General features: G+C 43.5%; 1 non-coding gene across 1 annotated transcript; it reads right to left on the bottom strand.

Moving 5' to 3' along the window:
* Positions 1–8,069: 8,069 nt before the first annotated feature.
* Trnaa-agc (transfer RNA alanine (anticodon AGC)) lies at positions 8,070–8,142 on the bottom strand. Its single transcript has one exon. It is a non-coding gene; the product is annotated as a tRNA-Ala (tRNA).
* Between the last annotated feature and the right edge of the window lie 1,902 nt (positions 8,143–10,044).

Genomic DNA, 10,044 nt, shown 5'->3' on the forward strand with positions numbered 1-10,044 from the left:
GATAAGAGTTCTGCAGTATCACTTATTGTAATGAAGTTTAATTTACCAGTGTTAAGGAGTATCTCATGTCTAATAACGTGTTTTATAATATTTGTTGTATGACAGTACTGATTTACATCTGAACTGACTCCCATAAAGAGCAGTTTTCTCTATTGGTCTCTTGTGGTAACCATTGTGTATAGTCAACCGACTGTACTGCTGAGGGTTTAGAGGACTTGCGATACAGCTATGCTATGTTGGTTGCTTATAGTCAGGTGCGGCCTACACATTGAAATTCAGGGATTACCCACTTTTTCTGCTCTCAGGTCTACATGTTCCTTTTAACCAAAAATTACAAAATGAGTGTGCTGTGGTTATCACTCGACAACATGTCGAATGCCTTTCTGAAATACAGGAGAATGAAATATACCTGCTCTTCTGTATCTGGTCAACCAAATGACACGAGGCAGTTGTTAAGACTCTGACTTCATATTCAGGAGGAAGGAGCTTGCTCTATCATCATTTAGTTTTTCCTACATCATTCCAGAAAAATTGAAGGACGGTTCCTTCATGAACGCCACGGTTCATCAACTGCCCTATCCTAATAAACCATGCTCATAAATTATATTCTTTGTGTAACTATATTTTTTATTCTGTTATGATGACAAGTCTTACACCACTGTAACAGCCCTGACTGAAAAAATACGTAAATAAAATTTACAGAATGAGCATGAACTCCAGCAACAAAGTTTCTAAAGCTTTTCAGGAATAATTTTCTCAGTTTTTTAGTGTAAGCGACCCATGGTCTCTGGTGGCTCGTTACATAAAAATTTCGTTACGTTTGGTTCATTAGCTCTACTCGTTATATGTACTGGGCTGAAAATATCTGCGCACTAGCGCGAATCTCGGTGGTACTCGCCATGTGTCTTGTTTTGAAACAAACTTGTTCCGTTCACTCACAGCATATCCTGTTGACAACAGTAAACCAGGTTGATTGCACTGCTTTTAAAGGACCGTATCGTGGGGACAAGGATAGGAAAAGAAATTAACCTTGCAGTCTAAATCAGTTTGGCCGAACCGAGCTTAGAATTCAGCCTCTCTTGAATACGGAACCATCGTCGTAACCATTGTGCCACCTCTCTTGGTGGTGATATTCGGTCTCTCCCCTCCGCTTACATGCATCTGTAAAACTGTACATTCCCTCAGACATTTTACTGCCTCCTTCTTTCAAATCCTTCCCTTCATTAGAAAAAACTGACTGCGATTACAACGGAACGATCTTTAATTACGCCCTCGCTCCTGATTTGCTGAGTTATTTAGCTGCTGCTCTAGACGGCACCCCTTAATTACGCTGTAATTTCCTTGAAACTCTCTTTAGGCAATTTAATCAACGAATTTGTGACTTCGTCGATGAAGCTTCCAGCACCGATACACGCAGCAAAACTGGCTGCAGAACCTCCTGAGCAAAACTGGAAGGAGCCGGTGTTCGCAGGTGAGGTATTGCAGCGCCTGTGTTATTCACAAGTATATTACAATACAGGCGTTATCAAAGACATGAAATGTATTCACAGTTGCGAATATAGACAACCATTAGTTCTATAATGGAATGACGACAATGAAAATTAATGATGGACTGAAACTCGAATCCGGTCCGGCACAAATTTCCACTGTTGTCATTCCGATATGCAGATGATGGTTGTCCATGCTAGCAACTGCGAATGCCTTTGAATGTTCGGAAAGATGAAAATACTGTGCCACAACATCATGAGATACTTTCTGTTGCAAACATTACGAAGAGCAAAACTTCCAACATGTCTTTCTTAGAGCTTACGACATTTGCCCTGACGTAGAGATTATTATTCTAAGAAGGTAGGGGTGGATTTATAAGCAGAAAATGAAATATGAAGTATTAAGCTTATCTTTTGTGCTTATGTGTGTTATAGAAATTCAGATCCTTTATTAATACTGTTCGGAATATCGTAAAGTGTAGATTGAACCGTCGAACTCCCGAATGCGAGTCCAATGTGCTAACCACTGCGGCACCTCGCTCGGTTGGAGTGGTGTCCTGACTGGGAAGCATAGACTGGTGATGAACGGCGTCCCATTCTGTTCAGCGAAGAACCACAGTTCTGCATTACTCCTGATGACCACCGTCGGCGAGAATGGTGATTTTCCATTCCTCCACTGTTTTGGAAAAGCACAGTGGTATTATTATCACGGCATCACGGTGTGAGGATTCATCGGGTATGAATTTAGTTCACATTTGGCAGTGACCGAAAGAAGTTTGACGACACAACGGTATGTCACAGGCATCCTGTGTCCTCGTGTGTTACTTCTCATGCGTCAGTATCATGGTGCTATTTTTTCCACAGTACAATGCTCCTCCACATATGGCACTTGTCTCTATGAACAGTCCGCATCATGTTGAGGTACTACCGTGTCCAGAAAGACTTCCAGACCTGTCACTGGTAGAAGCTGTGTGGGACCAATTCGGACGTCAACTCTGTCCCAATGTCCAGGATATCAAGAAGGGTGGCAACAGATGCACTCCATCTTTCCTCAGGAGAGGATACAGTGGCTTTATGGCACTCTTCCCAACCGAATCAGTGCGTGCATCCAGGTCAGTTGTACTGACAAGTAGACTCATACGGCTAAGTTCTTTCTAAATTTGAGTCGATTTTGTAATCACTAAAATAACATCACCTACTCTCTCAGCTCGCGAAGTTTCGTTTCGTTTCGTTTCGTCTTCTTCATCTGGGTGCCTCACTTCTTCTATGAGGCAGTGTATACTAGGTATATTTTTCTGTATTTGTTAAGGTTTGCGGTTATATTTAAATTTTTGTGCTACTGTTCTTTCATATTTATTATCAATGTTATTTTAGAGCCCTATATCTGTGGCAGTGTTTCCGCTACGGTGCGATTTTCCCCAGAAGTAGTACACCATTGTATGGCAGGCATTTTCTTACCGACGGTGAGGTGGATACTTTCGGGAAGAGCCAAAATGCAGACTTCTCCACCCAACCGCTCTCTCAAATCTTCCACCGTTCGGAAAATTGTCTCTTATTGGAGAATGAATATGCAGATTGCTATCTAAGTTACGAGTACATGGATTGGTCCCCAGATATGCGAGTAGCCGGAAGACTTCGTAAGTAACAGAACCCATTATGTATCCTCGACGCCGAGTGTCGATTAGAGACAAGAATACCGTCAGGAGTGCCTCAAGGAAGCGTGATAGGAACACTATAATTTTTTTTGCATAAGCTTACGTGATGTGGCGGGGAGGATGGGCAGCAGTCAGCGGTTGTTTGCTGATGATGCTGCGGTCTACGGGAATGTGTCGCAGTTGAGTGACTGTAGGAGGATGCTGGATGACTTAGACAAAAATTCTAGTTGCTGTGATGAGTGGTAGCTGGCTCTAAATATAGAAAAATGTATGTTAATGCGAGTGAGTAAGAAAAACAAACCTGTAATGTTCGGACACAGCATTAGTAGTGTCCTGCTTGGCACAATCATGTTGTTTAAGTATCTGGGCGTAACGCTGCAAAGCGATATGAAATGGAATGAGCATGTGCGGACTCTGGTAGGGAAGATGAGTGGTCGATTTCGATGTATTGGGAGAACTTCCGGAAAATGTGACTCATCTGTGAAGTATACCGCATCTAGGACGCTACTGCGACCTAGTTTAGAGAACTTACTGGGTGTGTGAGATCCGACCCAGATCGTATTAAAGGAAAACATCGAAGTAATTCAGAGAATGGCTGCTAGATGTTCAAATGTGTGTGAAGTCTTATGGGACTTAACTGGTAAGTTCATCAGCCCCTAAGCTTACACACTACTTAACCTAAATTATCCTATGGACAAACACACACACCCATGCCCGAGGGAGGACTCGAACCTCCGCCGGGACCAGCCGCACAGTCCATGACTGCAGCGCCTTAAGTTACGTTGTGCAAAACGCGACAGTTGGCTGCGACTGCGACGCTGCCCCCTCCTCTTTTCCCACCCTGGCAGACGGCGACACGGCCGCAACACGACTGGAGTCGTCGCCGTTTCCCAAGCTCCGGTCGGCGGCGGCGGATTCAAATACATAAGAAAAATAAGAATTCCGATTTTCTTGCTGTAAAAAATACTGTATGTTAATGCAACAAAGTTACATCGGCTCCCAGAGTTACTTTTTCGATACAGATTCTCCTTTTACTTTAAAAAATTGAAAAGTATCTCTTCCGGTTTTGCGTGTTTTTTTCGCTGTATATTACTTCTCTATCAATTGTGAGGAAAGTAAAAGGCACAAAAAATTGATGTTTGCGTATCTTACAGTTTCACATCACAGCTTGATAATGAGGTGTCTATTTTTCCGATATTCGTCACAGTTATTCCGATAATTTACAAGTAACCTACTGCATAAAATTTGAATTGTGTACAGTGAAAAATGTGGTCGCTGGCTACTTTACGTATGGTTCACGTTAGGTCATACATCGTTGCCGATGAAAAGAAGCTAACATATCGAAATTATTTTTAAAGTTGAGATCAGAATGATATCGATCTCCGTTTCCGAGATTTGGGTTCATATATCTCCGGGAGCGTCGCGACTAGCCGCCAGTTCTGTCGACGCGCAACGAGAATCGTGTGGTCATCACACGATAGAGAATGCATTTGTTTTGTTTCGCTGACACATTTGGACCTAATGAAACCATTTTATGTCATATATTTCTCCGGTATGAGTTACTAATATTTCTCCATATGCTCTTGACAATTTCATTTAAAATGCCACGAAATGTAGGTTTCTTAAAGCCAAGTGTTCAAGCAGAACCCATTTTCTTGGTTTTGCTGAGGCATCTGAACCTGTTCCAAGCTTTCTTTCTCGTTTATTTCTCTGATACGAGTCCCGAATATTCCCCCATGTGTTTTTGCACATTTCACCTAAAATTTTGCACATTTCACCTAAAATTTATTAACAATAAGCGCACGCTAGCGTCATTGCATTGTTTCAAGTTCTTGACAACAAGATAGGGTTTCACCTTAAACATCTCTAGAATTTTCATTCTGAACGTCTACAGTATACACTAGCAGAAATGTGGAAGAAATAATGTCCGTGCTTGTTCACAAAATTTCCCCAAATTATACTTGTCAGTTTCTCCCATGCAGAAACTTTTGGAACAAGCTAAGGCAACTTTCATAGCCGACTGACTCTTTATTCCCATCCAAATGAACTTCCATATTCTTATATTCTGACAGCATACATCGTTATGGATGACATGAACATTTAATCTTGCCAAGCTGCACTCAAAAGATGACTCCAGGATTTACAAAAGACGAATTTCAATTGTGAACTGTCAGACCAGAAGGGCCTTGTAAAACAGTAGTGCACTTTTGGCACAAGTTTTTTGAGCACCACCTTCTACCAATGAATTGAAGTGAATGTGACAAATTACTTATTGCAGCAAACTGTTTGCGCAATCTGTTGAGAAACACCTTCCTCAAAAACGAACATCTATTGATTACAGAAAGCTGTACAACAATCTGGTGGTGGTTTTTCACAACTAGAAGGTATCATCAAGACACCAATCTACCAATCTACCGTTTACTTTCGAAGTGAAGGTATTGTAAAATGTAACTTTCTCGTTATACTTTAGATTGTTCATTTTATAATGTACTTGCCGTTTTCAATTTTTATCGTCACAAAAAAGAGTAATGCGAAAATTGACCTTCAAGTTCATTTTCATCATTCTAATTCTACATCTGCATGGATTATATGATTTTCATAACAGGCCTGAAAAATTTGCATTAATGGGAAAATATTATATATTTCACTCACCTGCCAGTTTCAACTGTGCACGAATTTCTTCCCAAATTCTGTCTCTGAACACAGTGTCTCTATATTTAGGGTTCTTCAAATCGTAAAGGCAAGGATGTTGCGAGACCAGCTCACAGAGCATCACATCCTGTGAGTGGCTCATTTCAGTTTTCCTTGAGTGGCTTTCTGGCAGCCGTACGTCTTTGTGTCGTGCGACTTCCGTCGCAACACTGCTCACTGGTGCAGTGCTGCGACAGCTGCCGCAACAGTCGCGCGTCGCATCCCAAACTCGAACTGCGCATGCGCCAGCAGGCAACTTCTGACGTCACGTAGCGACCCGTCGCAGTCGCTAGTGTGCGTCGCGTCTTGGACAACGTACCTTTAGACCGCTAGGCTAATCCCTCGCGGCTAGCTGCTACATTTGATTCCGGTAGGCTCGAACAAAATACATGTTTCGGGAACTCAAATGGGAATCCCTCAAAGGTAGATGACTTTTTTGACGAACACTAATAAGAAAATGTAGAGAACCGGCATTTGAAACTGACTGCAGAACTACTCTACCGCCGGCAACATACATTAAAATTTTATGACTAACCCACGTTTCTATTGCTCGTGAAGCTTTTTTTCAAAGTTTCCTCAGCGTGTTATCATAAACTAGATGTGTCCACATAGCTCTGGCTACCACTTATAATACAGGACAAATATTAAAATATAAGTAGGCTGTTTAGGTTTTTATGTTGGTAACGCCACGTAGCGCTCTGTGTGAAAATCACTGACTGTGCTGTGTGCAGTCTGTGGCTGGTTGGACTCATTGTTGGAATATTCGCTTGTGTAGTGTTGGGCAGTTGGATGTGAACAGCGCGTAGCGTTGGGCAGTTGGAAGTGAGCCGCCAGCAGTGGTGGATGTGGGGAGAGAGATGCCTGAGTTTTGAGCAGACGATCTGGACGCGTGTCCGTCAGAAAAAGGAAATTTGTAAAGATGGATGTCATGAATTGATTGATACATATATGATGATTTTTGAACATTATTAAGTTAAATTCATTGTCTGTTCGCTATCAAAATCTTTCATTTTCTAACTATGCCTATCAGTAGTTAGTGCCTTCAGTTGTTAGAATCTTTTATTTAGCTGGCAGTATTGGCGCCCGCTGTATTGCAGTAGTTCGAGTATCGAAGATTTTTGTGAGGTAAGTGATTCATGAAAGGTATAGGTTATTGTTAGCCAGAGCAATTCTTTTGTAGGGATTATTGAAAGCCAGACTGCGTTGTACTAAAAGAATATTGTCTGTCAGTTTAGTGATGATCAGAATAAGTAAAGAGAGCAATGTCTGAGTACGTTCAGTTTTACTCAGCTGTCTCGTTTACTAGCACAGTCATTCATAATTCTTCTGAAGGGACGTTACAAAAAGATACCCAGTACTATTTTTCAGTGATTCTCTAGTAGATATTTCGAAAATGCGAGTACCTATCGCACGTGAAACAGGACCAGCAAGGATCCCGGAAACACATTTGGAAGCAAAATACCTGTTGTAGTGTATAAGTGTTGGCCATTAGCCAAATATCGAATGTGCGCTATGTGCTCTGAAAACTCTCGCCCGTGCAGCATCACAGTGGCTTCGAGAATTTCTCACAGCCGGCGGCGTGTTGATGTTGACGGCGGAGCAGCAAGGCGGCGCGACCCTACCGACACTGCTCAGTATGCAAACGGGAGCTGGCGCCGCGCCGCGCAACAAATTCCACCTGCGGCTCTGCGGTGGCGCAGCGTGGCGTAGGGGGAGGCTGCAGGGCCTGTGGTAACGGATGGCGGCCGCCGTGCCTCAGAGAGAGAGAGAGAGAGAGAGAGAGAGAGAGGCCTTTATCACGTCGTTACCCGCCCTGAATAGCGCGTCGCCTCTCCCAGAGAGCATCCTCTACTGTTCCGCCTCACACCGCCTCCTGTGTTTAGCCTCTCTTATGTGAGGATGTGCGCTGCTGCTTCTTCCGCACAGCCACTGGTCCCATCTCCTGCCTATTCCCACATTTTGCGATATAGTAGCAGCAAAAATTCACAGTGGTCCAGGACGGTATTTATATACTCTGGTGTCCAAAATTAAAGCAACAAAAAAACACACACACACACACACACACGTCCTGTGCCTAACTCACGATATAATCATACAAACTGTCAACAGATGTCCGTACTATCGTATTCCGCCCGGAAGATGGCATTTCGGTTAACGGAAAACCACGCCAACGATGACGTCAGAGCATCTGTCAAAGAGGGTAGTGATCGAAGCAGATGAAATGAATTAAAATTTGTGCTGCGGCCGGGACTTGAACCCGGGTCTTCTTGTTTGCTAGGCAGGAATGCTAACCATTACACCACCGCAGTACGATGGTCAACATCGCTGCACGAACTACCTAAGCTTAGCGCCCTCTCCAACTCAAACTTCAATGCATTTTTCCCTTCCATATTGTCACTACTGCCAGGGCTCTCCGATGTTGCCAAGCACCCCAGGATTATACTTAATGGGACGTTCTTGTACCATTGATGATCTTATAGACCTTACAATTAAATGTTTCTCTGAGACATTTCAGTGTCTTTTTGTTATCTAAGACAATGATCGAAGCAGATGAAATGAATTAGAATTTGTGTTGGGGAGGGCAATCAGCTTAGGTAGTTCGTGTAGCAATGTTGACCATCGTACTGCGGTGGTGTAATGCTTAGCATTTCTGCCTGGCAAGCAAGAACACCCGGGTTCGAGTCCCGGCCACAGCACAAATTTTAATTAATTTCGTCTCCTTCGATCATTATCGTAGATAATAAAAAGAGACTTTAATGTCTCAGGGAAACATTTAATTATAAGATGTATAAAGAGGGTAGTGTTTGCCGGGTAGTCCCACATCCACAATCGCTGTGTAAACAGTCACAGAGGGTGCAGTAGGGCACAGAGAAGACGTCTACCAGACTCTGCGTTGGAGGGCCATAGGAAGAATGGAAGCAGGACCCGATGGCTTAAAGTGAGTCGTTCTGTTGTTTCTCGAATGTGGCGACAGTTTATAGAGATTGAAACTGTACCTCAAAGACCAGGGCAGGCCGACCACGTGGGACATCAGAGAAAGAGGACCGTTATTTGGCTGTAAGGGCACGACGGTACCACCTTGGTACTCCACGGCAACTCGCGTCTGAGCTCGCAGCATCCACTGGACGTGTTGTATTGATGCAAACGGCGTACAGAAGGCTCGGTCAGAGTGGTCGTTATTGTCGGGGACCTGCTGTATGTGTGCCTCCCACGTGTCTTCACAGAAGGGAACGTCTGGAGTGGAGCCGTCAACGTGCCACCTGGACAGTCGAATAGTGAAAAGTCGGCCAATGTTGTTTTCACATATGATCCAGATTTCGTCTGCAGACTGATTCCCGACGGATTTGTATCTGAAGCGAATGTGGAACACCATTTAGAGACCCTAACATTGTGGAAAGAGACCGATATCGAGGAGGACTGCTAATGGTGCGAACAGGGATTGTGTTGACCACTCGAACACCTCTTCATAAAATTGTACAGATGAATCGGAAAGGTTTAATTGCTGTGAAGTATCGTGTTGAGATTTTGGTACCTGTTTTACGGTTGTTGCGAGGTGCTATGCGCCCAGACTTCGTATTGATGGACGATAGTGCTCGACCTCATAGACCATGAATCATTGATGTTTTCTTTGAAATGGAACATACTGCACGCATGGCGTGGCCTGCTCACTCACCCTATTTGAATTCCGTATAGCATGTCCGTGGTGCACTAGGGAGACGGATTGCATCACGTCAACATCCACCAACCACTCTCTGAGGCTTGCGAGCAGCTCCACAGGAAGAACGGTCTTATTACCTCAACATAACATTGATTACATTATTCACAGCAGGCTCTGTCGTTGTCAGATCTTTATTACTACCTGAGGTGGTCACGCCCCATAGTGAGTACATTAGCAAGTTGTCGGAATGTGTGTGCAAATCTGTTAAGTTGTAAAAAATGAAGAACATTTTCTTGTACTGTTATGCATGTAGCAATTCACATTCTGTATTCTTTACAAAAAATGGTTCAAATGGCTCTAAGCACTACGGGACTTAACATGTGAGGTCATCAGTCCCCTAGACTTAGAACTACTTAAACCTAACTAATCTAAGGACATCACACACATCCACGCCCGAGGCAGGATTCAAATCTGCGACCGTAACAGCAGCGCGGTTCCGCACTGAAGCGCCTAGAACCGCTCGGCCACATCGCCTGGCTTATTCTTTACATTG

Source organism: Schistocerca nitens, chromosome 4 (assembly GCF_023898315.1).
Source record: "Schistocerca nitens isolate TAMUIC-IGC-003100 chromosome 4, iqSchNite1.1, whole genome shotgun sequence".
In the NCBI taxonomy this organism is placed as follows: Eukaryota; Metazoa; Arthropoda; class Insecta; order Orthoptera; family Acrididae; genus Schistocerca; species Schistocerca nitens.